Consider the following 27,215-nt stretch of genomic DNA (forward strand, 5'->3'; position numbering starts at 1 on the left):
CAAATATCTATAAAACTTGGATGACAACCAAGTACCAAGTATTCTTCCTACTCTCCAGTTTCCTAGTACCTTTTAGTAATCTTACTTGTACGTTTGATCTGCCCTCAGATAATCGTTGATCCTCCTTCTTCCCCACCCCCAACCTAACCTTTTGTGCCTGCTAGATAATTCCTCTACCACTGAGCTACAGTCTCTGACCTTGAGGTAAATGTGTGACAAATACTGGAGGTTGTTGAATTGGCCCCTGGTGGGCTTGCTAGCATATAAAAGGGCCAGGCGGCACTCCCAGGCTTCTTTGTGTCGGTGGTGCCTGGGCCCGCCTTCCTAACAGCTTCCCAGTGGCAGCTGCCGGAGGAAGGCTCACACACACTTTGAAGGGCTCTTGCCTTCAAGGAAGTCCTTAGAAATGGTAACTGGGACTTCATTCTTTTCTTTTGACACTTTTCTCTCCTAGACTGTTCCTTGTCTTATAAGGTTGCTGATAGCTGAGACACTAGGTTCCACATTTTTGTATGTGTGGTTGAATATGGCTCCTGGGTTTGATTTCTTGGTGACAAGAAGAATCTATTGGGAATCCCCTGGGGTAAGTGAGGTAGGATGCTAATCGTCTGTACACCCCAGCCTTGAAATTCTCCCTTCCTCATCAAATGGAGGCTTACCCTTATTGATCTCCGCCTGTAGCTGGTATGGCCCTTGGATGGAGTTGTGGAATGGGTAAGCACCTACTTATGTGTGACAGCTGGTAATCGTACCTATTATGCCTAAGACTGCAATGTACTACTGTGGCCGCTTGGACTTAAGGGTAAATGGAACAGATTGTTTTTTCATAGCCAAACCAATTCCATCCTTTATGCACCCTCACCCCTCATAGAGCCAGACTCAAGCCCACCAACCCAGTTTGAATTCCTTGGTTAGTCTGTTGTGAAGAGTGTGATACAGGACCATGTTGGAGAAGCTAGAGATCATAAAAATGTTTAGAGCATGGCCAGTAGATTTGATAACATTGATTTAGTTTATTCGGGGGAAAAGATATGCTTGTGTGAGAGCATCTGCATGATTACCAACTTCCTGGTTCTGTCTTTCTTGTTTGTAGGTGGTGCCAGGAATCCATCCTGTGAATTCTAGGTGGATCTCTGCCTCTGAGTCCAAAACCTCAGCCTCACATCTTTTCTCTTGCTGCTGAGCAGAGCTCATTCTTCTTAGCATAACCAGCTCAGAAGATGCTGTGGGAGTGAGGGCTTATTCTGGATTATTTTATGAATAAGCATGTAATCACTTCAGGTAGCGTATGACTGACCAATGATTTCATCCAAGTGTGGCTTGGTGAACCAATGAGTTCATTAGGGTTACTTGCAAGAGAAAAGGTGACTCAGAGGCAGTTATATCACTAAAAATCCCACTCCAGTGTGGGTGACAACTCACAAAAGCTGCATCCCTGGATCTTGTTGCTTGCCTAGCTTTACCATATAGATTTTCCTCTGTAATAATTGCTTACCACTTATACAACCTCAGGGAGGGGACGCATGGACCTTACAACTTAAAAAAAAGCGTTAAATTATGTTTATTTAGTGTGTGCACTCCTTTGCCATAGTGCCAGAGTGGAGGTCAGAGAACAACTTGGGGAATCTGGACCATGTGAGTTCTGGGGGGCACCTTTACCTGTTAAGGTATCTAACCAACACAAATCTTGTAACTTTCTGAGCTTTCCTGAGCCTGTACGTTTCACTAACTTACTAATTCTTCTGAGCTTATATCCTCCTTGTAGGTAATGTTTTGTAGTAAGAGGACTGTATTCTATGGGATTCTGGAATTAGAAATTACCTGAAGTACCTAGTACTTGGTTGTCATAGCATAAGGTCCTGGCAGGTGCTTTAGCTTTTTCTTTTTTCTTCTTTTTTTTTCTTTGCTGTGGGTGGGGTATTGTACTAGGGAGACTGGGGGATAGGAGGATAGGAATGTGAGAGTGGGTGGACTGGATAAAAATGGGGGTGGGTGCTAGGGATTGAAACTCAGACTTTGAGCTTGTGTTAAGTGTGCATTTTATTGGTAAACTACACCTCTGGTTCCCTGTGCTTTTACAATGACAGATTTCCTGAGAATACACACAAGTAGACCCTTTAAAGTGTGTATTTGAGGAGTTTCCTAGTGTGTTTAATAAGTAGTGTACTCAGCATTTTTAATTCTAGAACATTTTCTTCATCTTCCAAAGAGATCCTGTGGCATGACATACCCCCCATCTTTACTTCCCTCCAGCCTCTGTCAACCACAGATCTCCTTTCTATCACTATGGGTTTGCTTAGAATTTATATTTCATCAAAATGGAGCTATACATCATTATATGTGTTCCTTAATGCCTGGTTTTTTGCTCTAAATTAAAAAAAATTGCAGTCAGGCATGGTTGGTATATGCCTTTAATTTTAATCCTAGCACTTGGGAGGCAGAGGCAGGCTGATCTTGAGGCCATCCTGGTCTACATAGCAACTTCCAGAACAGCCAGACCTACATAGTAAGACCCTGACTAAATAAAATGAAAAACCAAAACCACAAAACAAAAATCCCATTAGTTAACTTATTTGTGTATGTGTGCATTTGGTTGTATGTATACATGTATGTGGAGGTCAGGTTTCCTCAAGTGTTTTCCTTTTGCCATTAACCTTAGGATCTCTCACCGATCCTGGAGCTCATTGATTGAACCAGGTTTGCTGGTCAGCAAGCTCTAGATATCATCTTCCTGTCCCCATATACACAAAGCTATGATTAGAGGTGTGTACCACTATGCTTAGCAGTTTTTACTGGGGTGCTGGGATCTGAACTCAGGTCCTCAAGCTTTCTTGACAAGCAGTTTACACAGTAAGCCTTCTCTCCAGCATTTCAGTTAATATTTTTCTTATTTACCCATGTTGAAGAATGGTTGGGGTAGAGAGGGCTTGAGTGTGAGGTGAAAGATGATAGGGAATAGTCATAGTCAGCATCTCTTGTGATTATATTAGGTGTGGAGATTGGTCCACAGGTACAATATTGTGCATGAAATCATGTGTGGTTCAGCTGCCAGTTGAGCCTGAACTGCTGTTTTTCTCCTTTCTTTTTCTAGCTTTCTCTCAGTTTCCTCCACCCAGAGGTCAACCTAGAAAACAGCTCAGTGTGGTAAAGTGCTTGCTGTGCAAACATGAGGATCTGATTGAGGCTCCCAGTATCCATGTAAAAGTCTTGGCATGGGTGCACACCCTGGCACCTTCAGTGCTGGGGAAATGGGGAAAGAAAGAAAGAAAGATCCCTGGGGCTTACTGGACAGCCAGCCAGCTTGGACTACTGGTCTACTGAGAGATCCTAGGTCAAAAAGAGTAAGGTGGAAAGTATGTTGGAGGAAGACACACAGGGTCGACCCCTGGCCTCTACATGTACACACACACACACACACACCATGTAGGAACACAGCAAGTTCATTTTGGGGAGGGGATCAGCCGCTTTTGCTGACCTCTGTCTTATGTGGTAGTGCATTTTCTGTGGAGTGTTAGGAATGTTAGGAAGGATGTCTGTTCTGGGGTGAAGATTTAGGAATCTTTTCCTGACTTTCCCAAAGGTATGTGTGGCATTCATTTGGTATCTGGGAGTGCCAAGCAGGTAGAACATTCCAGAGCCACAAGTTTTGCTGACATAGTAGTAAAATCACAAAGTGTTTCCTTTTCTGTATTGTATATGTATAGACAAATTTACATTCCAGGATTGGGTTTGAGAATGTACAGATTATTTTTATTTTATTTTGTGGTGCTGGCGATGCAACCTGGAAGCTGGTGCTTATTAGCTAATCACTCCATCAACTGAGTTCCTTGTGCTGACCTCAAAGCTGATTTTATCCAGTTGGCCATATCAATATTTAGTATGGTTGGTAAGTCTGAAGATGCTTTTCTGGTTAATCAAATTTAAAACTTGTTACAGGGCCATCAACTTACCAGCTTCCCAAGCAACATAGTAACACTAACCTCATTATTGTAGTTTTAAAAGAGTAATTGTTTTCTATTTATTTCTGTGTATAAGTGTTTGCATGTATGTGTGTACCACATGAGTGCAGTGTCTAGGGAACCCAGAAGAGAGTACTAGATAGCACACTAGATAGCATGGAACTAGAGTTACATAGGTGGTTGTGAACTGCATGTGGCTACTTGGAACTGAAGTTTCATCCCAAAGAACAGTAAGTATCTTAACTGCAGAGCCATCCCTCCAGACTTCTGTTTTTACAGTTCTGAAGGTCCGAAGTCTGAAGATAGCAGTAATCTAATTTCTTTTTTGGGGGCTCAACAGGTCAACCCCATTTCCTTACCTTGAATTTCGAGAGACTGTCCCTTTCTTATAGTTATACTTGGCCAGGGTTTCTTTTCCTCTTAGATTTTTGTTCATGTGTAGGGCTTTCACTTGTACACAGGGCCCTGAAGAACCTCAGGATCTCTATTTGCTGCTTTGAGCTGTTGGGACTTTCTCTGAGTTTCAATCACAGCCACTTCTGTGTTCAAGACACAGAGTCTTGAACTGAGTTTGAAGAGAGTGCCACAATGCCAGCAGAAGTAGCAGGTAAGACCCATTCCCTAGGGTGTGAGGATGCTGTATGTGACTCTGTAGAGGCCTAAATAGATACATACATACATACATACATACATACATACATACATACATACATGTGTGTGTGTACCTGGGCTGTGGTTGCACAGAATGGTAGAGGAAAACCAATGGGATTAGGATTAGAAAACTTGCCCTGTAGTCAGTGACATAGCCATAGCTGCTTTTGACTTGGCTAGTGTCGGGAAAGTCTGATCAGGTTGTGCTCTGAATGATATATCTTGTATTGGGGACAAGGGATCCTAGGGCAAGTCTTATTGCTTCTTTCGTCAGATAAATTAGGGGAGCATGCAGGCACATTTATAATATCTGCTTGTCACTCTCAATAATACCCCTTTGAGTAAGTCACAATTTCCTTAGGGAGGTGGAGGGCTATGTTAGTTGAGAATAGTTGTAGAGTCACATGGCAGGATAGAGCAAGCATAAGTGTCTATTATGGGCAGGCAAGCTAGGATGGCTTTTGCTGTTTGTGGGAGGCAGGGAAGATGACCTAAGTATGAGAGTCTGGTTACTCCTAAGTCAGGAAATAAGCTCTTGGTGGATGCTGAGAGCCCCGAAGCTGGTTACATAAGGAACTTCTTGGTTTAAGACTGTGATTTGCAGCTTGCATAGTCAGAATTAGGGGTGGAGTTGGGGAGCTTGCGTAGCACTCAACTGGTGGAAGCCAGCATTGTTCCCAAAACAAGAAAGTGTTTTGCCTAAACACCAGGAGAAGCAGGCCATTGGCACAGTTTTATGCACTTTGTAGAGTCAAGTCATACAAGATTTACCCATCTGGAAGGGGAATTGGTAAGGCTTTCTGAAGGGCCAGGTTAGGGAGTATATAGCTCTGGTGTACAGCACATGTGTGAAGCCCTGGCTTCAATCCCCAGCACTGGGGGAAAAACATTAATTGTCCAAAATTCCACTGATAGCTATGCAAAGACCAGTTGAAAGCCAAGAGGGGCTGGTGAGGTTTCTGTTACTTGTGAATTGTTTTCTTTTTCTTTTTTTCCTCTGTAGCTGCATTTTTCAGCTTTAGTAATTCTTTCCTATTATTTAGATTAACAAATGAACCTTTTATTTGCTGTGGAAAATGATTTTAATAAGAGATTTCCTTAGGAGCTTTAGCTTTTTTTTTCTTTTTCTTTTCCTTTTTTGTTTTTCCCTTTTAAGGGGTCCCTGCTGGTTTTTATACAAATACGATTTTGAGGCAAGGGCAGTGGTGCTGGACATCTTACCAGCCCTGATTGTAGCCCCTTTTTTTAGAGGCAATAAAGGCTTATTTGGTTCAGTTTCAAATTACGGTATATCATTTCAAGGAAAGCATAGTAGCAAGAAATTAGAAGCAACTGTTCACATAATATCCATAGTCAAGAGCATAGAGTACTGATTTAGACTCTCGATAGCAGCACTTGGACCTTCAACATTTTTATGCACTGTGGAGTAGCTGGTATATGGTAATTACTGGTTGGTTGCTAATGTCATCAGTTGCAATGTAAGTGAAAGCTGCACTCTGGTTAGGTACTGATTCTCAAGCATCTAGGGAGTAGCTCTTGTATGTCACTGTTTGTCTCCTTTCTCCCTTTTCCTTTCCTCCCTTCCCTTTTATGTGGAAGGACACTGTTTAGCTGGGTCCCTGCAGAAGGATAGAATCTGTGGAGGGTGGGCTTGCTCCCTTCCTTCCTCCCTCCCTTCTTCCCCCTTCCCTCCCTCCCCTTCCCTGCCTCCCTCCCTCCTTTCCAGGGTCTCCTGTAATCTAAGGCTGACCTCAAACTGCTGTGTAGTCAAGGATAATCTTGAAGTTTCATTATCCTGCCTTTACCTTCCAAGTGCTGGGATTATAGATGTGCATCTTCATGTCCGATTTTATGGAGTGTTCGGGACATGTGCAAGGCAAGCACTCTAGCAACTGAGCCATTGCTTCAGACCCTCTGTTCCTTGTACCATGTTAACTACCCATCTGCTAGGCCATTAGGATAAGCAGATAGCATGATGAGACAGAAATAGAAACATCAAGTAAATTAGGATATGGGGAGAGGTGTGGGGCCGAGGTGCTTGGCTTCATTAAGAAAATGAGAAAGCTAGGTAGTATTTTCCAAGTATCGGTCTATCAGTTTCAAATGTCATTATGTCACCAGTCTAGCTTATTTCCAACTGTGTTTTCTGTCCAACACAGTTGACACAAGGGGCTGGAGATGGAGTTCAGTGGTTAAGAGCACTTGCTTCTCTTGTAGAGAACCCCCAGTTCAGTTTATAGCACCCGCATTGAGTAGTTCAGAACTATTTGTACTTTCAGCTCTAGAGGATCTGGCATCCTCTTTTGGCCTCTGAGGTAAGCTGGTAAGCTGCATTCATGTGCACATATTCTCTCACAAACAATTAAAAATCCTAAAAAGAAAATCAGTGTAATATAAGGTAGTCTTTTCAGAGTACAGTGTTAGTAGTTACAAAACAATGCCTATTTTTTGCTTTTGTCTTTCTTTTTTGAGAAAAAGTACCCTAAGACTGGCAGGTATGATATTAACATTCTTATTTTACTTTTGTTTATTTGTGCTTGTGTGCAGTGGCTCATGTGTGCAAGTCAGAGTGGAAGCCTGCAGTTCTCTCTCCTACCTTGTGGAATCTGGGCATTGAACTCTGCTTATTGCAAACTTTGTTTGCAAGTGATTTTACCTGCTTTGAAACCTAGGCCAGACCTAATGTCAGTATTTCTCTGCTTCAGCTTCTTGAGTATTGAGATGACAGAGGCATGTGTCATCATGCCTGGCTATCCAGAAATTCCTAATGCTTGGTAGAGAAAGAATTCTCTTGCTTGTGTATGCAGGTGGCTGGCCCTCTCCCTTACCCCTTCCATCCATTTTTATCGTGCTGGGCCTTGAACCCTAGGCAAGCATTGTATCACTGAGCTACACCCTTAATCCTTTTCTGTTTTGTATCTAAAAACTAACTTTTTTAGAAAACGGATTTTATGTCTGGGTTTAGTTTATGTGGTTCTGGGTGTGGAATGCAGGCCTTTAGTGTGGTGGGCAAACATTACCAACTGAGCCACATCCTCAAGCCCCTTGTGTATTTTTTTCTTTTTTACATAGCTGGGAATTGAACCTAAGGCACATGGGTGTGATGTTAATTAAAAGCTGTGTTGGCTCCTGTAAGAGAAAAATCAAGTTTGGGTACTAGTGTAAATAGAAGTAAAGGAATATGGTTACCTTTATCCATGATCCTAGCTATCTTTAGTAGAAGACCTTGGCATCATATTGATATATGTGAGATTATTTTTTCCTTCTTGAAAAGTTCTTGGAGAATCAGCCACATTATTTCTTTTTTCTTTTTTTTTAAGTTTTGGTTTTAAAAAGGAATTGTAAAAGATGTAGCCTGGGCTGTGTTTCTTGTGGTTTTCTTTTGCTCTTTTGTTTGTTTGTCTTGTCATGTTCTGGTTTATTTGTTTTATTGTTTTTTAGATGCTGATTTGTTTTCTAACAAGGTTGTGGTTTTGGGTGGGAGAGAGAAGGTACGGAGACTCAGAGGAGTGGGGGAAAGAAAACCATAATCAGTATGTGATGGAAAACTCTATTTTTAGTAATAGAAAAAAAAGAAAATTGATAATCCTTTGCATTTTTTAAATTTAAAATTTAAATACAACTATTTATTTGTGTGGGTCTTGTTTGTTCACTGTTACACACATCTGGAGGTCAGATGACAACATGCTGAAATTGATTCTCTCGTCCACTTTGAGGGCTCTGAATATGGAACTTTAGATCGGCAGGCTTAGTGGCCAGTGCCTTTACCCACTGAGCCATATCATCACACCATCTTGTGTGTATTTATTAAAGAACACATTGATACCTTTTAAAAAGGTTCCTTTCTGTTTCAGAGTCTCCATCCTTTGAGAAGGTGAGTGAGAATGATCCTCTTGGAAAGTTCAGCCATAATTGTCTGTTGTGAGTGCCTGAGTTACGGAAGAGAGGTTCACTTTGAGTCCCTGTGGGTCTTTCTTTGCTTTCTTGGAACTATCTCCACATCTGGTCTTAGACTTGTGTAAAACAGGAAGAAGCAGTTAACAGACTGTTTCATAACCTAGATTTGCTTCTTGGCCTAAATTTTATTTTTTCCCTTTTTCCCTCTGTGTCAGTCTACCCCCTAAACAAACGGGTCAAATAGCAAAGTTCCTCATAGAGATGCTGAGTCATAGAAGTCCCTGAGGAGACCTGGCCTGGCAGACAGTTCCAGAGCCAGCACTCAGCACAGGGGAAAGATTGACCTCTGGCCTTCATTTCCTAGTTTTTTTCCTCTTTGGCTCTAGATTTTTCCATTTGTAGCTGCCACTGATGGCCATGTTTCCAAATTTCACCCGAATAAAAGGGGGTAACACATTACTCACATAAGAAGGCTGTGCTGAGGACTAAGACATACAGAGTTTGGGAGTGGAGAGTGAAAGGGTAGTTTAAGATGTCTACAGGAATGGGGAAGCACAGTTAGATCATTTTAACTTTCTTTTTCTTGGCGGATATGAGGAGGCTGCTGCGACGTCTAAAACCTTCAAGTGAATTGTGTCCAAGTCCAACTTTTCCACAGTAGGTTCTGATCAAACTCCGATAGGAAGTCAATCTAATCTTAGTTAACCACAGTTCAGTACTCTGCTTATGTTTGTTTATTGCATGTTATAGGCCAGACTGGCTTGGAACTTGCCTAGCCCAGGCTAGTATCAAACCTTGTACTCTCTAGCCTTTGGCCACAGGAGTGCTGGGATTACAACTATGGACCATCACTCTTGGGTTGGAACTAATTATTTACTTTTTATTTTAATTTTTTTGTTTGCATTTTTGAGATAGGGTCTCCTCTTTGTGTAGTCCTGGAACTTGATATATAGGCCAGACTGGCTTCAAATTCACTCACAGAGCTCCTCCTGCAGGCGTGTGCCACCACACCTGGCTTGGAAGTAATTCTAACCAACAAAAGTTAAAAGCCCCAAACTATGACTGCACATAGTTCAATCTTTTTGTGGAGGATGTCTACTTTTCCCTAACCTTTTTAGTGCATTGTATCATTGATGTAAGAGAATCTAAAATTGATAGAATTGATATTATAAAGGACTTTTGCTTAGGAAATTCTTAAGTTAACTAAGGAGTGGTGCCTTAAAATACCTCCAAAGGTAAGTAGTGTGCTAATCAGGCCTGTTAGAGATAAGGGAAGATTTGGATGCTAGGATGTGAAATGTTTATTCAATTGGATTGGCCAGCCATTAGGCTCTGATTCCCCCACACCAGACACATAAATAAGCTGGACACTTAAAGGTTGGGTGTGCAGTATATATAGGGTTACAATCATTGTTAAATTCAGGTCTATTATTAAGTCCCCTGAGCTCTTATCAGGAAAGACATTTTACTCCTAGGTGAGCAAGATGACAACAGGCAACAGCTATTTAAAACAAAGCAAAACAAAACAAAACATTGGTATGCTTCAAATAATTCTGCCAAAAAACCCCTTTGTTGTGTAACTCTTAACTGCCTAAGTGGACAGACTTGTAGTCTCCCATTTCTGTTTTAGTAATTTGAAGTGTTACCTGGGGCTGGAACCCAAAAGAAAGAAATTAAGGGTGACAGTATTTCTGGAATGCATTGGGCCTAGAGGGTATATAAATTAGTTCCCACTGAGCTCTAGTGTAAAGATAGCCTCTCCGTTTTAAAGATTTTGAATAGAGGGGAGAGTTTTTCTTTCTCCTTCACTTGGGGTTTTACTCAACCCACAACCACACACACATAGACACAGGGTCTTTCTGTGTAGCCCTGGCTGTCCTGGAACATTTCTCCCATGTAGACTGGTTAAACCTTGTTGCTAATTGAGTTAACATTGAATGACCAAAGGAAGAGGATCACTCCAGGATGAAATATGGTCTAGCAGGCAGCAGGGATGTCCAGCCTCTGATAGACTGAACACCTTACCACCGTGTAGAAGTGTATTTATTGATTGTTATACAAAAGTTGTTTTTTTTTTTAGAGTAAAACAAGTTTTTCATACCAAAACCCAGATCTAATCTATGTGTTTTTTTTTTTTTTTGAAGGAGTACCTTACCTTCCCTCGCCATTTTACTTTTTATTGTACACAGTTTGCAGTACTCAATAATCCAAGACATTTCAGGTTTGCCGGGACCATTTTGTGACTAAAGTCATGCAAAGGCTGTAAAGCTCCCTCAGGGGGAAAAACAAAACAACCATAAATCACAGAAAACAATTCCTTTTTAAAAAAACAAAACAAAACAGAAAATGATTTCTTTAAGGTCTAAGTACTTCTAAAAAATAATTACTTCATTTTGATGTTTACCCTAGATACAATGACAACTAATTTTTTCCTCTACAGTTCCCCTTTTGTTTAAGCTATTTTAATTACATTGAAGATTATGTAGCCACATAGTCAGTACTGTCTTTTTTCTATCATGTTATTCTGTAGATAAGCCAAAGTACATTTTAAAGCTAATAAAGTTATTACAGCAAAAACAAATATAATAATCACTAGGATAAGAAATCTATTGAATTTTTGTTAATATTTTTGCAGTGAACAAAATGGGTGTAATATGGTCTATTTTATACAAACCTTTATAAACAATTCTTAGCGTGGCAAACAATAACATACTGTCTCCTATCACAGGGGTGTCCTTTATCTCCTCTGACAAAAGACATTTAGATTTTGCATTGGCAAGGATTAAAATGCCACACAGTCATTAAGTATAACAGTATTATTTTCAGGTTAGTCCTTGTTTCTTCAAAGTTTCAGCTTGATGAGTTAAAGTCCTGATGTCTGCTCAAGTTGTCAGCTTACTCTCCCTCTTGGGATATCTCCTTTTGATGAATTTGTCATATGCCTTTAGATATTTCATTTGTCTGGTGGTTTCTTGAGATGAGCCATTTGGGACTTTGTTTTTTGAAAAGTCACAAGCATAATTAACATCACCTCAATGTTAGAGTGCTAGGCTCTCTCTCTCTTTTAATTTAGCATTTACTTAAGTTGTCTTTCTTTAGGACAAATGCTTTTGGGAGGCAGACAACCCATTATCTTTTAGAGTGAAAAATTTTAAAAATTAACACAAATATAGTATAGCATGTGGGCATGTAAGTGGGCTTAACCTCTTACTCCATGTTTTAATTTTTAAAAAGTTGTCAATTAAGTATTTATTTGGTGTTTTATAATAGTGCGACCTGACCCTTTAGCTATTAAGGGATTTTAGTAACATGAGTAATATTAAAAAATTTTAAATCATTTGTTAACATAAGCAGAAACATTATGATTTTTTTGTTGTAATGAGTCCTAAAAAGGACATGTATATAAAAGGGTTATTTGGCAAAGTTAAGTTTCAGATATGACATACATAATGAGTCCCCAGGGACCCATGGGGCTTGGGGCTATGCTTTGTAGCTGACTAGTTAGGGAGAGGCATTGTGAATACCTTGAGCTCAGATCTTTACATACCTGACAGCAGAGATTGTCCAAGATATAGACAGCTGTATTTTTAGATGTCAAGCTGATGTTCACTTACTACTAATTATGCACCAGAAGTTTAGAATATTGTATAAAATTTGTCTTTATGCTATATGAAACAACATCTCTAATAGAGGATAGGCTCTTGGGAGCCTCTTTTAACTACTTTTCTTGCCAGAGTGATCTTTTATCAGATCAAGGGCAAGCTTAAAACTAAAAAGCAAACAAAATTCATTTAATTAACAATTGTCATTGACTTTTAAAGATTTAAATTTAAGGCTTTTTATGTAAGATTTGGTATCTTTAAAATTTAGGACAGTCTTAATTACGAGTTTAGAAAATCTTGAAGTGGAAACCGATTGGATTTTTTCATGAAAGCATGAAAGTACCTATTCAACTGACACTGGAAATGAAACAAAATTGTGACCAATATCAAAGCATAGTAGTGAATGGAAGAACTTGCTATCGGCTTTGGTTTTTACTACATTTTAAAGATAGATTGATGTAACAGATTTTCAGGCTGTAACAAAAATAATTTTAGGTGAAAAATGTCAAAATAATCTAATTCTTACTGATTGTATTTTTGGTTTAATTTCTTTTCATCTCCAAAGAAATTTGAAAAAAATGTAATTATGTTTGTATTTTTTGACCAACGTATTATGCAGAATAAATATTTTAAACTTTTTAAATTTTAATTTACTTTCCCCTTTAAATCTATCCCAAGCCTGCTTATATTGTTATGTCTAATTTTTTGTTGTTGTATAAAACTATAAATTTAAATATTTGACCAGGCAACCACATAGTAGGTATACCTGATTTTACACAAACTTTGTTTTTAGTTACTTGTTTTAAGCTTAACTTTGAAACGTATATAGAAGGCTGAAGCTTGTCATTGTAAATGAATTAAATTTGCACTTAGCATAACTACAAACTTAGTTCTGAGCACATTAAAAACGTGATCATTTATAAGGTGATTGACTATTAGTTTGTATGTCTTAATTATCTTTAACAGCTTATAACAAGTTAATAGTTTTTATATAAGATTAGGATTTTATAGCTTTAGACATGTATTTCTAAGTTAATTTTTGTTAACCTGATATGCCTTTATAGGCTTAGGAATTTATCATCATACAAAAATCCATTCTAATCCAAAATAGTAATAAACAAAGGACTCTTTAGGACTAAGAAGTTTTATAGGTGCTGCCTTTGACCAGTAACAACCGCAGCTGTTTCTGGCTTTTCTCTTAGGCTGATTTTTTTTTTTTCTGCTAGTGTTTTCTAGAGATGGTGGTGCCAGCAGTTCAGTATGTTTTTATTTTCATATAGTCAAATGTTTTAATAATCTGCAATATAAATTGATTCATAGTGTTTTTATGATGTTACCACTTAAATTAACACATCTTATAATTCTTAAGCATGTTGACTCCTAAACTCTGCTCTTCTTCAGAATTACCTTTGCTGCAGCCAGTACATGATCCTTTTTGATAACTCTGGATTTACTTTCACAAGCATTTGTCCTGGACTCTTCTGCCAATCGATGTACAAAGAGTAGGCAATTCAAATGAATCAAGAGGTCAGAGCACCTCTCCAGACAGAGGTGCAGCTTTTTCTGCTTGAAGGTGCTCATGAGGAAGCCATGGGGTTCCTTGTGCTTTTATCCACCAGAAGACTGGTAGAGAGCACCTTTGGTGCTGAGGGTCGCACTTCCCTCAGTCTGAGCTTCCAGTTCAGTATACTTTTTGTTGTTGTTGTTTGTTTGCCAAAGTCTTTTTTTCTTTTTTTTTTAAATTGTTCTTTCATACAGTATGTCCCTCCCTCCTCTTCTCTCAGTACACCTGCCTTACTTCCCAATCTCCCCCAGATCCACTCCTTATTTTTTCCCTTCAGAAAAGAGCAGCCCTCCCAGGGATATCAGCCAAACAAGGCATAACAAGTTACAACAATTCTAAGAACCCTCTCCTCTTATCAAAGCTGGAAGAGGCAACCCAGTAGGAGGAAAAGGTTTTCAACTACAGGCAATTGAGACCCTACTCCTACTGTTAGAAGTCCCACTAGAAGGCCAAACTATACAACCTTAACATATATGCAGAGGGCCTAGATCAGTCCCATGCAGGCTCCCTGATTGTCACTTCAGAAAAAGCCTTTGACAAAATACAATACCCCTCCCATATAGTCTTGGAGAGATCAGGAATTCATGGCACATACCTAAACATAATAAAAGCACTATACAGCAAACCAATAGCCAACATCAAATTAAATGGAGAGAAACTTGAAACAATCCCAGTAAAATCAGAGACAAGACAAGGCTCTTTCCCTATCTATTCACTATAATACTCAGAGTTCTAGCCGGAGCAATTAGACAACAAAAGGAGATAAAGGAGATACAAATTGGAAAGGAAGAAGTCAAATATCACTATTTGCGGATAGGATGGGATGATATGATAGTATACATAAGCCACCCCTGAAATTCTGCCAGAGAACTCCTACAGCTGATAAACAACTTCAGCAAAGTGGCTGGATATAAAATTAACTCAGAGAAATCAGTAGCCTTCCTTTATACAAATGATAGACAGAGAAAGAAATTAGGGAAACAATACCCTTCACAATAGCCACAAATAATACAAAATATCTTGGTATAACTCTAACCAAGCAAGTGAAAGATTAGTATGTTTTAATAAAGTTAGATTTATTTGTTTATTATTTTTAAAGGAAGGACACTGAGCTGATGAGTACATGAAGCCTTTTTTGTCTACTCCTTATTTCTATCTCTAAACTTTTCATGTCTCTTCATTCTAACTTTCTGTGAACTGGACTCAATTTTCAAGTACCTCATCCCAAATATTTCCTTTTATCATATCCTTTTTAGTTAAGTTAATTTCCATTCTCAGTGTATCCCTGTCCTTTATGTACTAATTTATATATGAGGTAAGTTAATTTTGAGCCTCAGTATTCCTTAAGTGTACCCATTTTGGATGAGGATATGTATACTGGGGTTTCAAAACTATCCATTATGACCATAACACTCTTGATTCTTTGTACTCCTACTCCATCCATTAAACTTTCATCCATATTTAAGTAGTCAGTTCAAATACCCAAAGGCCGAGAAAACATCTAATAAAACCAGATTGATACAGTGTTAGACTTTTGATCTGTATAACCCAGAATGGGTACAATCTCTCTCTCTGTTTTTTGTTTTTGTTTTTTTTTGGTGAACGATATGGAATTTTGTGTGTAAACATGTTTTTTGTTCTTTTCAAGAGCCAGCTATAAAAAGCAATCTCTATAGGATTTTAAGATATAACCTTAGGCAATATCCATGGAGTATTTTTATAAATTCTTATTTTTTTTAGATTCCAAATAACATGTTAATGTGACTTGCTGATGATTATTAACTGCATGGAACAAATAATTTACCTGTATTTTATTTAGTGGAAAATAATTTTTTTGTATACTCCTTACAAGCATTATTTAATAAGCTAATTACTTGAATCAAGTGTTACATTTTACAGAATTTAACTGAGAATTTCGAGAAAGCAACTTAAAAGAGCAGAGCCAAATCCTCAGTAGTGATAAACAGATAAAAGTCTACCCAATGATATAGTTCAAAGTTATAAATTTTGTTCTTTCAGTATTTACTATGAAAATTAAGCATTCATGTAAGCATTAATTAGACGATCAAGGGAACATCCTCCATATAATGAATGAGTAATACCTCTAGAAATTTAAACAGCATTGGCTTAGTACTTTATGTCCTATTTATGATTGTTTTTGTACTAGAAGTTGGGCTGCTTTTAATTTTTTTCTCATGAAGATACCATTGATACTCAGTTATTCCCACTATTAGGGAAAAACAAAAAACATTTCTCATGAAGGGACCTTTAATACTGAGTTATTCCCACTATGAAGGAAAAGCAAACAGAACAAAATAAAACATTTAAACAAAAATCAAGCCAACAAACAACAAGAAAACTCTTAAAGTTCTGGGCCAGCTGTGCTAGCTCATGCTGCAACAGTGGAATCCTGCCTATCATTCCTTGGAATTCAAGTGTTAATGCTCTGCACCGACAGATCCTTAGCAGAAAAGGGTAACAAGCAGTCACAGCTGTAGAGTTCTCAATTCCAGCTGTCATTAATTCCTTCCAGTGTTTTGGAATAATTTTATTCTGCGTAGCCCAGTTACTTACAATCTGTCTTACATAGGATGAATGCATTCCATATGCCACCATTGTTTCTTTAAATCGTTTCAGATCTGTCATTTTTGTAGATTTCCAACTAATCTGGACATAACCTTAAGGATAATGACGATTCACAGGCATATGCTGCATAGCAACTGGAATCACCTGAGGCAAAGTCTTTATGACCGTAGGCAGCCATTCCCCAATACCATCATAAGGAGGTGAAGTAGATCATTGATTAGACGTTTCTCCTTTTTCCACTGGGAAGGGCCTTTTTTCTTGATTAAACACTTCCCTTTCTTTTACTAGGAAAAATCCTTCCTTCCACCTTTTCTATCCTTTTCTCTCCTCTTTTATTCTTTGTCTCTGGAGATTATTTGTATTTGTAAATGTTGCAAATGTGCAGTTAGTGCTTCTCATTTAACAAGTATCTTAGCAACGATTTATTGCTGATTCTGTGATGGGGAATTCCCCATGTCTTTGCCAAATCCTGGAGTCTAGCTTACCTGAGATTGTGCTTTTTTTTTTTTTTTTGCTGGCACCATAGTTTAATGGCAAAGTACATGTTTTAAATGTGTAGACTTCGGGTGGCTCACACCTTTAATCCCACTGAGATCGTACTTTACTGCTAGTCCTTGAGTGTCCAGACCTTTTTTTCTCAGGCCCCATGTTGGGCGTCAAGTGTTGGTAATTGAGGTATTCTCAGGGCCAACAAACAAAGAGGGTTACTCAAGGATGAAATATGGTCTTGCAGGCAGCAGGGAGCTCCAGCCTCTGATGGACTGAATGCTTTGAGAAGCATATTTATTTTTTGTTACACAAAAGTTATTTTTAGAGTAAAACAAGTTCCTTATATCAAAACCCAAATCTAATATACATGTTTCTTGGGTAAGGGAGCACCTTACCCTTGCAATTTCAGTCTTTCTTGTGCAGTTTGAAATATTCAATAATGTAAGATGTTTCAAGTTTGCCAGGACCATGTTGTGACTAAAGTCACACAAAGGCTGTAAAGCTCCCTCATAAAAACAACTCTATAAATCACAGAAAACAATCTCTGTTTTTAACAATGATTTTTTTTCAAGGTCTAAGTACTTCTTTTTTCTGATGTTTACACTAGATACAATGACTTTACCAATTTTTTTTCCTACAAAACTTGCTGTTCTGTTATCCAAATTGCCTTCAACCAGCAGCCTTTTGAAGGAAAGGACAGCAGTCAGGAATTTAAATACATAGCTCTCATGGCTAGTTGCTGCTGTTTGTAATTTAAGTTTTAGTCTATGAGAATGGATGTCAAAGGCAGTCATTTTCATTCTGGGTTTTTTGTTTGCTTGTTTGTTGTTTTGTTTTGTGACAGGGTTTATCTGTGTAGCTCTAGCTGTCCTGGAACTCACTCTATAGCCCAGGCTGCCCTTGAACTCACAGAGATCTGTCTGCCTCTGCCTTCCAAATGGTGGTACTAAAAGTGTGTGCCACTACTGCCTGGCTTTTCCTCCTGGTTTCTTCAGTGCTGAAAACTCAGGTTATGTTTTAAAAGTGCATTACTGAAAAAATATTCAGATATGATAAACAGCAAGCAGGACAGTACCTTTCGAAGCAATGGAAGTGTTGAATAGGGTTTCTGTTACAAACTAGCTTTCCAAACGTTATCTTGAAACCTCATTCATGTTCAATAAATGGAGGCCACAACAGTAAAAGTGTGCATCTAGGGCTGGGGCTGTAGCTCGGCTGGTAGAATGCTTGCCTAGCATGCACTAATCTATGCATCTGTTCAACAGCATTACACATACCAGGCATGGTGACTCATACGTCCATTGCTAGCACTTGAGAGAGGCAGGAGGATCCAGGAGTTCAGAGTCACTCTCAGCTGTATAGATAGTTGGAGTTCAGCTCAAGGTAAAAAGAACATTGCTAATCAACTGGTGGGTGGCTATAAAAAGTGACGGGGTCCATTGTTAGGGTGGTTTTTTGGTGCGTGTATATATGTACATGTGTTTCTGTTTGTGCACATGTCAGTATGAGGATGCAATATGCATGTGCTTGTAGAAGCCAGAGGTAGACGGTTGCGTTCCACAGATCTATCCAGATGGCTATTGGATAGCCAGCATGACTCAAGGTTCTCCTGTCTCTGACTCCATAGTCCTGGAATTACAGGTGTGTTCCTCTGTGCCCAGCTTTGTTTGTGACCTAAATTCAGCCGTCATGTTTGTATAGTAGTTTACTAACTGATCTATCTCTTCAGCTCTGTTTTGGTGTTTTGAGACAGTGTCTTTGTCATTTAGTCCAGGTTGGCCTTCAATTCTCCTCTCAGTACTTCTGCCTTTGCTCTCTTGAGTGCTGGCTTAAGCCACCAATTCTAGTTCCCCCTTCCTTTAAAACATTATTTTTTTATCTGTGTCTCTGTGCACACACACGTATGTAAGTGCCCAAGGAAGCAGCAGATCCTGTGGAGTTAGAGTTACATGATTGTGAGCCACAAGCTCATACACCCAAAGTGTGTGCTGGTAACTGAAGTTAGCTGTGTTGACATAGTGTGATCACTAAAGTCCACAGTTTACAGGGTCATTCTACATGTTTGTTGTCTGGATTTGGATGAATATATAAGGGAGTTGTGTCTACCTGTGCTTTACCAAACAGTAGTTTCACTGCCTTAGAAACCTTCATGTCCTTCCTGCTTTGAATCTGTGCATTCCCTTTGGGAAATTACCATTAGGGCTTAGGCTGTAGCTCTGTTTGCAGAGTGTTTGCCTACCATGCACGAAGCCCTGGGTTGCATTCCTAGCACTTCATAAAACTGGACATAGAGCACACATGCCTCTAATCCCAGACTTGAGAGGTGATGACAGAGGATCATAATGATGACAGTCCTCATTGGTTACATCGTGAGTTAGAGGTCACCCTGGCCTACACGAGACCTTCTGTCACAAAATAGACTAAACAAAATGCTTCTTGTATTTTGTTAATGGAGAAAACCAGAGAAGCTTCGAAGGTCATGGGGTTCATCAGAGCCAATATCCCAAGGAAAGTGAATTGTGTTCTCAGCAAGTAAAAATGACATCTATAAAGTCTGGTCTCTTTCTAGACAACTGAACTGTACCCCCTTCCCTGACCCTGTGATGCCATTTTGAAACTTGCTTAAAATGACTTTGTGTTTTATTCACATAAGAATTGGACTTTTCCTCTGTGTCTAATTTCAATAACGTGAACATGTACAGTTAATTTTGAATATAGTGATCATGACCATGTAAGATGCTAATTTGAGAACAAGGGTGTTCATGTTATGAGGATCAGGGATGTGGCTCTGTTGTAGAATGCTTACCTAGTTTGCACAATGCCCTGGGGTGTCTGTAATCTCTGCCCAGCATATGGGTAAAGCACAGAGACTGCATTTAAGAGTTGGAACCTGTACCTTCCTAATACTAGTTATGTATCCAAGAGCATAACTCTCAAAGTATACAGTGGACATTGTTGTGCATGTCCTGAATGGATTGTGAAGAGTTTTACAGCAATGGTGTTTGCAGAAGAACTGCCATACCAGCTACAGGGGATTGACTATGCAGGAGATGATATTATTGGCACTAGAGCGGAGACTTGTTCCAGCACTGGGGCTAGGTGAGGGGCCCATTAGCACATTCTTCCTTTTTCCTAGACTAGGCTAGCCTTTGAGGAACCTGAGGCTGATTTCTGTGTTGGTGCAGGTCAAGGAGCTGTTAGTGCCTATGTTTTAGCTGCTAAGATGGGAGGATGATACTTTCACTGTCCTGATGGTTTGCTGGGGAAAGGTATCTGGCATTGCTGCAATTCTAGTGCTGTCTTTAGATTTCCATGAGGGTTGAAGGAAAGCCTTTATATCAAATGACTCAGAGAGCACTAGGCCAGTGTTTATAGATGAGCAACCAGTAGCCCACTTCTTGCCTGATTGGTAAGGCTTATTTTTGCGTGGTGGGGTTCCTTGCCTTAACTTGTTCAGCCGTAGGCTGTAACCTCTAGCAGGGACTTTTTGAATAATTTTGGTACTTGTAATCTTGCAAGGTCTAGTATGATTGATAGTCATAGTCCTCACTGATTCCAGAACTCATGACTCAGGGCCTATCTTAACTGAGATGCCACTAGAAAGTAAAAAATGCAGAACAAATATGAGCTAAATATGTGATGGAATGTGAATGGAAATGATGACTTGGGTCATGAACCTTATCTTCCATTTGATCTGGGGTGATCGTTGCCTCATGAGGTCTAAGAGCTAAAGCAATATAGTTTATTATCCTCTTCCTCCTCCTCCTCCTCCTCTTCCTCATCTTCTTCCTCTTCCTCCTTTTCCTCCTCCTCCTCCTCCTCTTTCTTCCCCCCTTTCCTCCTCCTGGTTGGTGTGTTTTCTTTTTGAGACAGTACCTCACTACTATGTAGTTCAGGCTGGAGACTCTCCTGTCTTAACCTCCCAAGTGCTAGGATCCAAGATGTACTTTGCTGGGTTGTAAAGTGCTTTCCTAATAGACATGTATGTTCCATCCACATGCAATGTGGCAAGATTACTTTCATGCTTTTATTGTAAGACATGTGCCTTGGTATTAAAATTGGTAGTGGCTAATGACTAACAGTGACTGTGTGAGGACAGGGGTGGCAGTAGTTAATGTCAGCAACCATCTCCACAGCTGATGACACCCTTAGCATTGGCATTTCTCATATGTTAGATATGTGCTGGCTGAGAGTTCAGCAACAGATACTAGCCACTAAAGTTGGTTCATTTACTGGCTTGTGCAAGTGAGACACAGAATAGGAATGGGAAGTTGGGGGAATGTCATGTGTGCATCTGTGGTGGCTTTGGGTTTAAATAAGCAAGAGTTTATGCTATGTGTGGAGACAGAAGGTGGATTATTAGTGGCCTAGGTCTGGGAGAGGCCCAGGGATAAAGTTAACATTGTCTTTTTGAGGTGGAATGAGGAAGGGGCGGGCAGACAGTGCTGCCAAGGATGACCTTAATATCTCTTTTGAGTCAACTATTAGGTGAGAGTTTAGTAGCAGCAGTTTCCTGGAAAATGGTACGAAGGTAGCTAGCTATCTTTTGCTGTTTAATTCCCACATGCTGCACTAATCAGAAGGTGGCTTTGTTATGGATTATAAGGAGTAACCAATTACAAGGAACAGAAGACACTTGCTAAAGGAGTATTATAGTCTAGATATAAAATGTAACAAAATACAGTTTGTTATGTTTATCCTTGGGTGTATAATGATGGATGAGGCAGGCTGGTGAGGTGGGATAGGAGCCAAGAGGCCCAGGAAAGTAGACTAGTGCAGAGAAAGAAGCTCTGGTGGAACCATCCCCTCCTTTTCATCATGAGGCCCTGGCCTGCCAGTGGAGGGCAGCAGTGTGGCCTCCTGGCAGGAGAGTGAAACTGCACCTCAAGAGGACATAAAAAAAGAAGAAAAATAATTAGAATTGTAGCTGGGACATTTTCTTGGGCTTTGTTGTCAGCATGGAAGTGCCTTAGGTGTGACACTGGAGCTGAAAGGATAAGAGAGATGCTTCCTGTTTTATAGTTGGGGAAACTGAGGTGAGGGTGAGTGACCACACCAGATCTCCCACTTCTGAGCTGTGGGGACACCAAGAGTGGGATGGTCAGAAGTGAGCCTGTATGATTTCTAAGCCTCTGGTTTTGGGATGGTGTGGTGCTTTTTCAAATGTTAGGGTTTCATGCCATAACCAATGATATGAAGCAGTATATGAATTCAACAGTGACCTCGAGAGCCCAAAGGCCATCAGTGTAGACACCCCATGATGTGTGTAAGAGCAACCTCCAGGAATGATAATGTGTAGGTTAAGCAAGTGTGAGGACCTGAGTTCAGAGCCCAAGCATCTACAAAAAAAGCCAGATGTGACCACACATACTCCCATTCCTGAGGATGGCTGACATGCCTATCCTAGCTGGGGTAGGAGTTGGGGGGGGGTGTTAGGGGACAAGGACGACAGTTACCTGTTTCTGTGAGCAGCCCCTGTCTCAGGGGGGATTTTGGAGGAGAACACACCTTATATTCTCCTCTGGCTGCAGTTGCATGTCAATGTACACATGCACAAAATATGTTGCGGTTAGAGGCAGTCTTCTTTTAAAGCAGAGGCTAACCTGTCACCTGTTTTTGTACAGATAACGAACCAGAAAGGCTTTTATACTTAACTGATGAGTGCAGTGTATATGTGGAGGTGAGCTGGAAACCCTGGGACCGGTTAAAGTGATGTAGATTTCTAAAGTCAGCATTTGTGCATTGAGTTTCACTGGAGCATGGCTATGCTGTGTATTCATGTACCGTGTGTGGCTGTCTTGTTACAAAGGGTGTTGTGACAAACCAACTTGACTGCTTAGGGAACCTATGGCATTTACAGTCTGGGCTGGGGAAGACAGTTCAACTCATATAATGCTTGCTGTGTGAAAATGAAGACTTGAGATCTAGCCCCAGAACCTTTATAAAAAGCCAGAGGATCTCTAGGGCTTGCCTACCCTGAGTTAGCCCAGATACTAGACAGAGATCCTATCTTACAAAAACAAGGTGGATGGCACCCAAAGATAAACGATACCCAAGACTGTTCTTTGGCTCTGCATCCTTGGGTAGACATGTCCATATGTACATGTGTATGCACGCGCTCTCTCTCCCCTCTCTTCTCTCCCCTCTTCCCTCTCCCCTCTCCCCCCCACCCTCTCTCTCCCCCCCCCCCCCAACACCCACTCTAATGTGCAGAGCATTCAATGTTCTCAGGTATGTAGCAGGTATCTACTTCTTGAGTTGTTTCTCTTGTTCAACCAAGTGGGTTCTGGGGATCAAACTCAGATCCTATTTTTATAATGTGGAAATTGATTGTGCTTTTCTTTTGGAGAGAAAAATCTTTTCTGAGGAAAGCATGTGAAGTGTTAGGCTCTTTGGCGATGGCTCTTTGTTTCTTTTCTCAATCCATCTTCTGGTGTGTGTAGTAGAAAGTTAGTGTTTTCATCCATTAGCTGTGAATTTGGTAGATGGCTTACTTCTTTGGGTGTTTGTGTTGTTATTGTTCTTTTTGAGGGGCCAAGGATCATCTTGAATTCGTGATCCTCTTGCATTTACTTCCCAAGCACTGTGTTGTTTTTCAAAGCATCAAGATGGAGGGACACACAGACACAAATACAGACAGACATGCACACCCCCCCCCTTTTTTTTTCTCTGATAAGCAGTGGAAAAGGGTTTGGAAGAGAGGTTATGTAGACTACAAAGTTAACTATGACTTCTAGGTAATTTTTCCTCTTACCCTCTTGAAATATCCTTGGACAAATGGAAAGCGAGAAAATCTCTTCAATTTTCCTGTTCTATTGTGACCTAATCTAAAAATATCTTGTTCGGGGGAAGGACTCAAGACACTCTGATCTCTTTGGCCTAGGATAGTTCTTTTTCTTTAAAATGAAAACCAAAACAAAACTATTTATTTTGTGTGTATATGGGTGCAGGAGTGCACTTGTGTGAAGGTCAGAGGTCAAACTGCAGCAATTGATTCTCTCCTTGTACCATGTACTCTTTCTCCCAAGGATGGAAGTAGAGTCCTGAGTCATGCTGGCAAACATGATCCAGCGAGCAATCTTGAGGGCCTTGAGTTAGTTCTTGGTTGGATCAGAGCTTACAGAAACTTGGCATTCTTCACTGAATCTCCTGGAGCTTGTGGCTGCGGAGGTGGGGCCCATGCCTGCAGTCCAGTCTGGCTTCACTGCAGAACTATTTAGTCTGCCTCTGGTTTCCATTATGACTTTCCTAAATAGTCCTGGCCCTGCATTTTTCTTTTATGAAGGAAGCCAGAAACTGGTATACATGTGTATAAGAATTATTTGCTGAGGGACCCCAGTTTCAGATTCAGTAGAACTAATCTTCACCTGCTCAAGGCTCTAGTTTTACTGAATCAATCAGATATGATTTCACAAATCTTAGGAAGTATAAGATGTGCTGGGAAGATCTGCAGACAGCAGTTTGAAACCATTTTCTCACACTAGAGCTCACGAGATGGTTTGGGTGATGGGTGAAGCTGAGAGCAAGCACTAAAAGGCTTCAGAGGCCCTGAATAGTGACCAGAGAGCAATTGACAGAGTCCAGTAGTATCACCTATAGAGATGGGGATTGGCAGAGAGAGGACATGGACAGCTTTTGAAAAACTGATATTTGGGGGGTAAGAATGTGATGAGTCTGCTGCAAGCTGAAGGTAGGAGACATGGAATAGTGAATGAATGGGGAGGTGGTGGATACTACCTCTTTTGAGACAGGTCTGACCTTAAAGGTAGGGAGAGAAAGAATTCTTGCTTGCCAAGGATTTGCTGCTGCTGCTGCTGCTGCTGCTACTTGTGTGTGCACATGTTTGAAAAACTATACTATACCTTAGGCGTTCCTCATTTGTTCCCTTCCCTCTTTTTAGGCATTGTTTCTCATTGTCTTGGGGCTTGCTAATCAGGCTCAATTGGCGGGCTATCAAGCCCCAGGGATCCTACTTTTGCTGCCTTCCTAGCTCTGTGATTACTCACCAGACCTACCATGCTCACCTTTAAAACAAAAACCAGAAACACGTTTTGGGGATAAAGCATAGGCTTTCATGCTTGCAAGGCAAACACTTTGAACTCACTGACTTTTCTCCTAAGTCCCGTTTTGAAGCTTATCATGTAGGCTAGTCTTCTGGCAGTCTGATTCGCTGGCCTGGGAGCTCCATGGATCCTTTTGTCTCTATCTCCCTAACCCTGGGGTTATAAAAGCATGCCATCATGTCTAGGTGTTACTTCTTTTTAAACATGAATTTGAGGGTTCAAACTCAGGTGCTCTCCAGGTTCTGGAGGATGTTTTAGCATGGGTAGCAATGTGGTTGAGTTGGGATGTTTAGGGGATATCTGAGAGGTCTGGCATCCATCCCCCTCTTGGAAGAAACTCTTGCCCAGGTTTCCCTTGAATTTAATAATCCTGGCTTTCTCAGTTTCTCCACCTCCCTAAATCTATCCCTTCTTCACCTGTGGCAAGGATGGGACTGAGGGTTGCCTCTCTTCTCCCTTGGGCTGTCTCCTCATATCAAGTAGCCCTCATCATGCTGTTGCCAAAAGGATGTTTCCAAAAGGGGCATGGCTGGCTCTTCAGCCTTGGGAACAGGAGTATCAGCAAGTCCCTGTGCCAAGGCCATATGTGCCAGCCGCCTGCCTTGTAGGCAAGAGTTTGTGTGCTGCTGTTTCTTAGGTTGACTTTCCTCTGATGCCAAGCTCCCTTGAACCTTTTATTTTGAGTTCTCTTTACCAGACAACAAAGCTCCTTTAGTCTCAATCATTTATAAATACATTTAAAATAGCCACCACAAGGAAGAGATGATCATAGCAGTATTATTAAGGAATGACTGACTGGGCAGTTGCTCTTTCCTTCTTCTTTTTGTTTTACAGATATATCATATGAAATTTATCTTGTCAGTCACTTTTGAAGTATATTACTTCTTTTTGGTAAGTGCATTCATTTATATCGTCCAGAGAGATTCTGCAGAATGCCTTTAATCTTGTAGATCTGACACACTGTCCCTGCTAACTATAATGTCCCACCCCACCTTCATCATGTGCCCAGTAACTACCATTTTAGTTTTTTTGTTTCTGGATTTGGCTTCTCTATTGACCTCATAAATAAATGGAGTTGCACAGTTATACAATATTAGGGGGGGTAATTTTATTTCCTTTAAGCTTAATGTCAAGCATCATCCACATTGTGGCATGTGTCTGAGTGTCTTTCCTTTTGAGAGTGACTAGTTTTCTACTGTATGTATATACTACACAGTGTTTAGCCATCCATCTGTTGATTTGGTTTGTTTCCAGCATTTGGCTTCTGTGAGCATGCTGCAATGAAACTGACTACACAGGTTACCTCTGAGATTCTGCTTTTTTTAATCATGTGTGTTTTATTCATTTAGTTTTTGTTCTCCTCTGTTTTCTTCCCATATCCTTATGTGTAATGTGTGTGTGTACATGTCATGACATGTGGTAATCAGAGAACAATCTTAGGTGTCAAGCCATTCTCTTAGCTGACTCATGAGCTTCTGGAGATTCTCTTCTTTGCCTCCCAGCTTCCTCCCATAGGAGTCCTGGTATCACAGACATGGCACTACTGTGCCTGGCTTTTAAAATGAGTTCTAGGGATTTGAACGTGGATCTTTGTCTTAGTTAGGGTTTTACTACTGTGAACAGACACCATGACCAAAGCAACTTATAAGGACAGCATTTAATTGGGGCTGGCTTACAGGTTCAGAGGTTTGTCCACTATCATCTATGCAGCATCCAGGCAAGCATGATGTAGGAAGATCTGAGAGTTCTAAATCTTATTCTGAAGGCAAACAAGACTGACTTTCAGGAAGCTAGTAGCATGAGGGTCTTAAAAGTCCATGTTCACAATGACACACTTCCTCCAAAAGACCACACCTAATCCAACAAGGCCACACCTCCCTGGTGCACCACTCTCTGGGCCAAGGGTATTCAAACTATCACAGTTTGCATGGCAGATACTAAACACTGTACCTACTGAGCCATCTTGTCAGCTTCTGAAACAGTTCAGACAACATGACCTGGCAGGCCACATTAGCTGCTACCATTTCAAAGTAGTGTTGAGTGTTGTGGAATGCCTGTGCCATCTGTTGATGAATCTTGAGAGTTGCTAATCCCAGAAGGATTTATCACCTGTATTATGAAATCTGCTGAAAGCTTAGTTAGTGAAAGTAAAGCAGCTTCCACCTCCAACCCCATCGTCAACATTCCAGCTAAGTTCTAAGACTAATATTTCCAGAACACTCCTGGAGCTTTTTTTTTCTTGTTATCTATGGTTTAAAGTTCTGTCATGAAATATAGCTTGTTCCTATCTCCACTGCTCATTCATTCACTGGCTTGATTAGCACTGTCTGCTGAACTCATTTGATTAGTATTGTCTGATACACCGTGCTGCAGGTACAAGAGAAATAAACATGAAGAAGGGTGT

At 40.3% G+C, this 27,215-nt stretch overlaps 1 protein-coding gene and 1 pseudogene across 4 annotated transcripts in view; one reads left to right on the forward strand and one right to left on the reverse strand.

Moving 5' to 3' along the window:
* The window catches only part of LOC114626116 (F-box-like/WD repeat-containing protein TBL1X), a 166,338-nt gene that overhangs the window by 13,112 nt on the left and 126,011 nt on the right, over positions 1-27,215 (forward strand). The window contains exon 1 of one of the 4 annotated variants that reach the window (XM_028773462.1): positions 4,431-4,566. The exons of 2 other annotated variants lie outside the window; for them this stretch is intronic. The gene's annotated coding sequence lies outside the window, so the exon portion shown is untranslated. Of the gene's footprint in view, positions 1-4,430; positions 4,567-25,683; positions 25,703-27,215 lie in introns of those variants that run through there. One more of the 4 variants, XM_028773463.1, reaches the window with a different exon arrangement.
* Positions 13,490-13,690, reverse strand: LOC114626114 (annotated as a pseudogene).

Source organism: Grammomys surdaster, unplaced genomic scaffold (genome assembly GCF_004785775.1).
Source record: "Grammomys surdaster isolate TR1022 unplaced genomic scaffold, NIH_TR_1.0 228, whole genome shotgun sequence".
NCBI classification, from domain to species: domain Eukaryota; kingdom Metazoa; phylum Chordata; class Mammalia; order Rodentia; family Muridae; genus Grammomys; species Grammomys surdaster.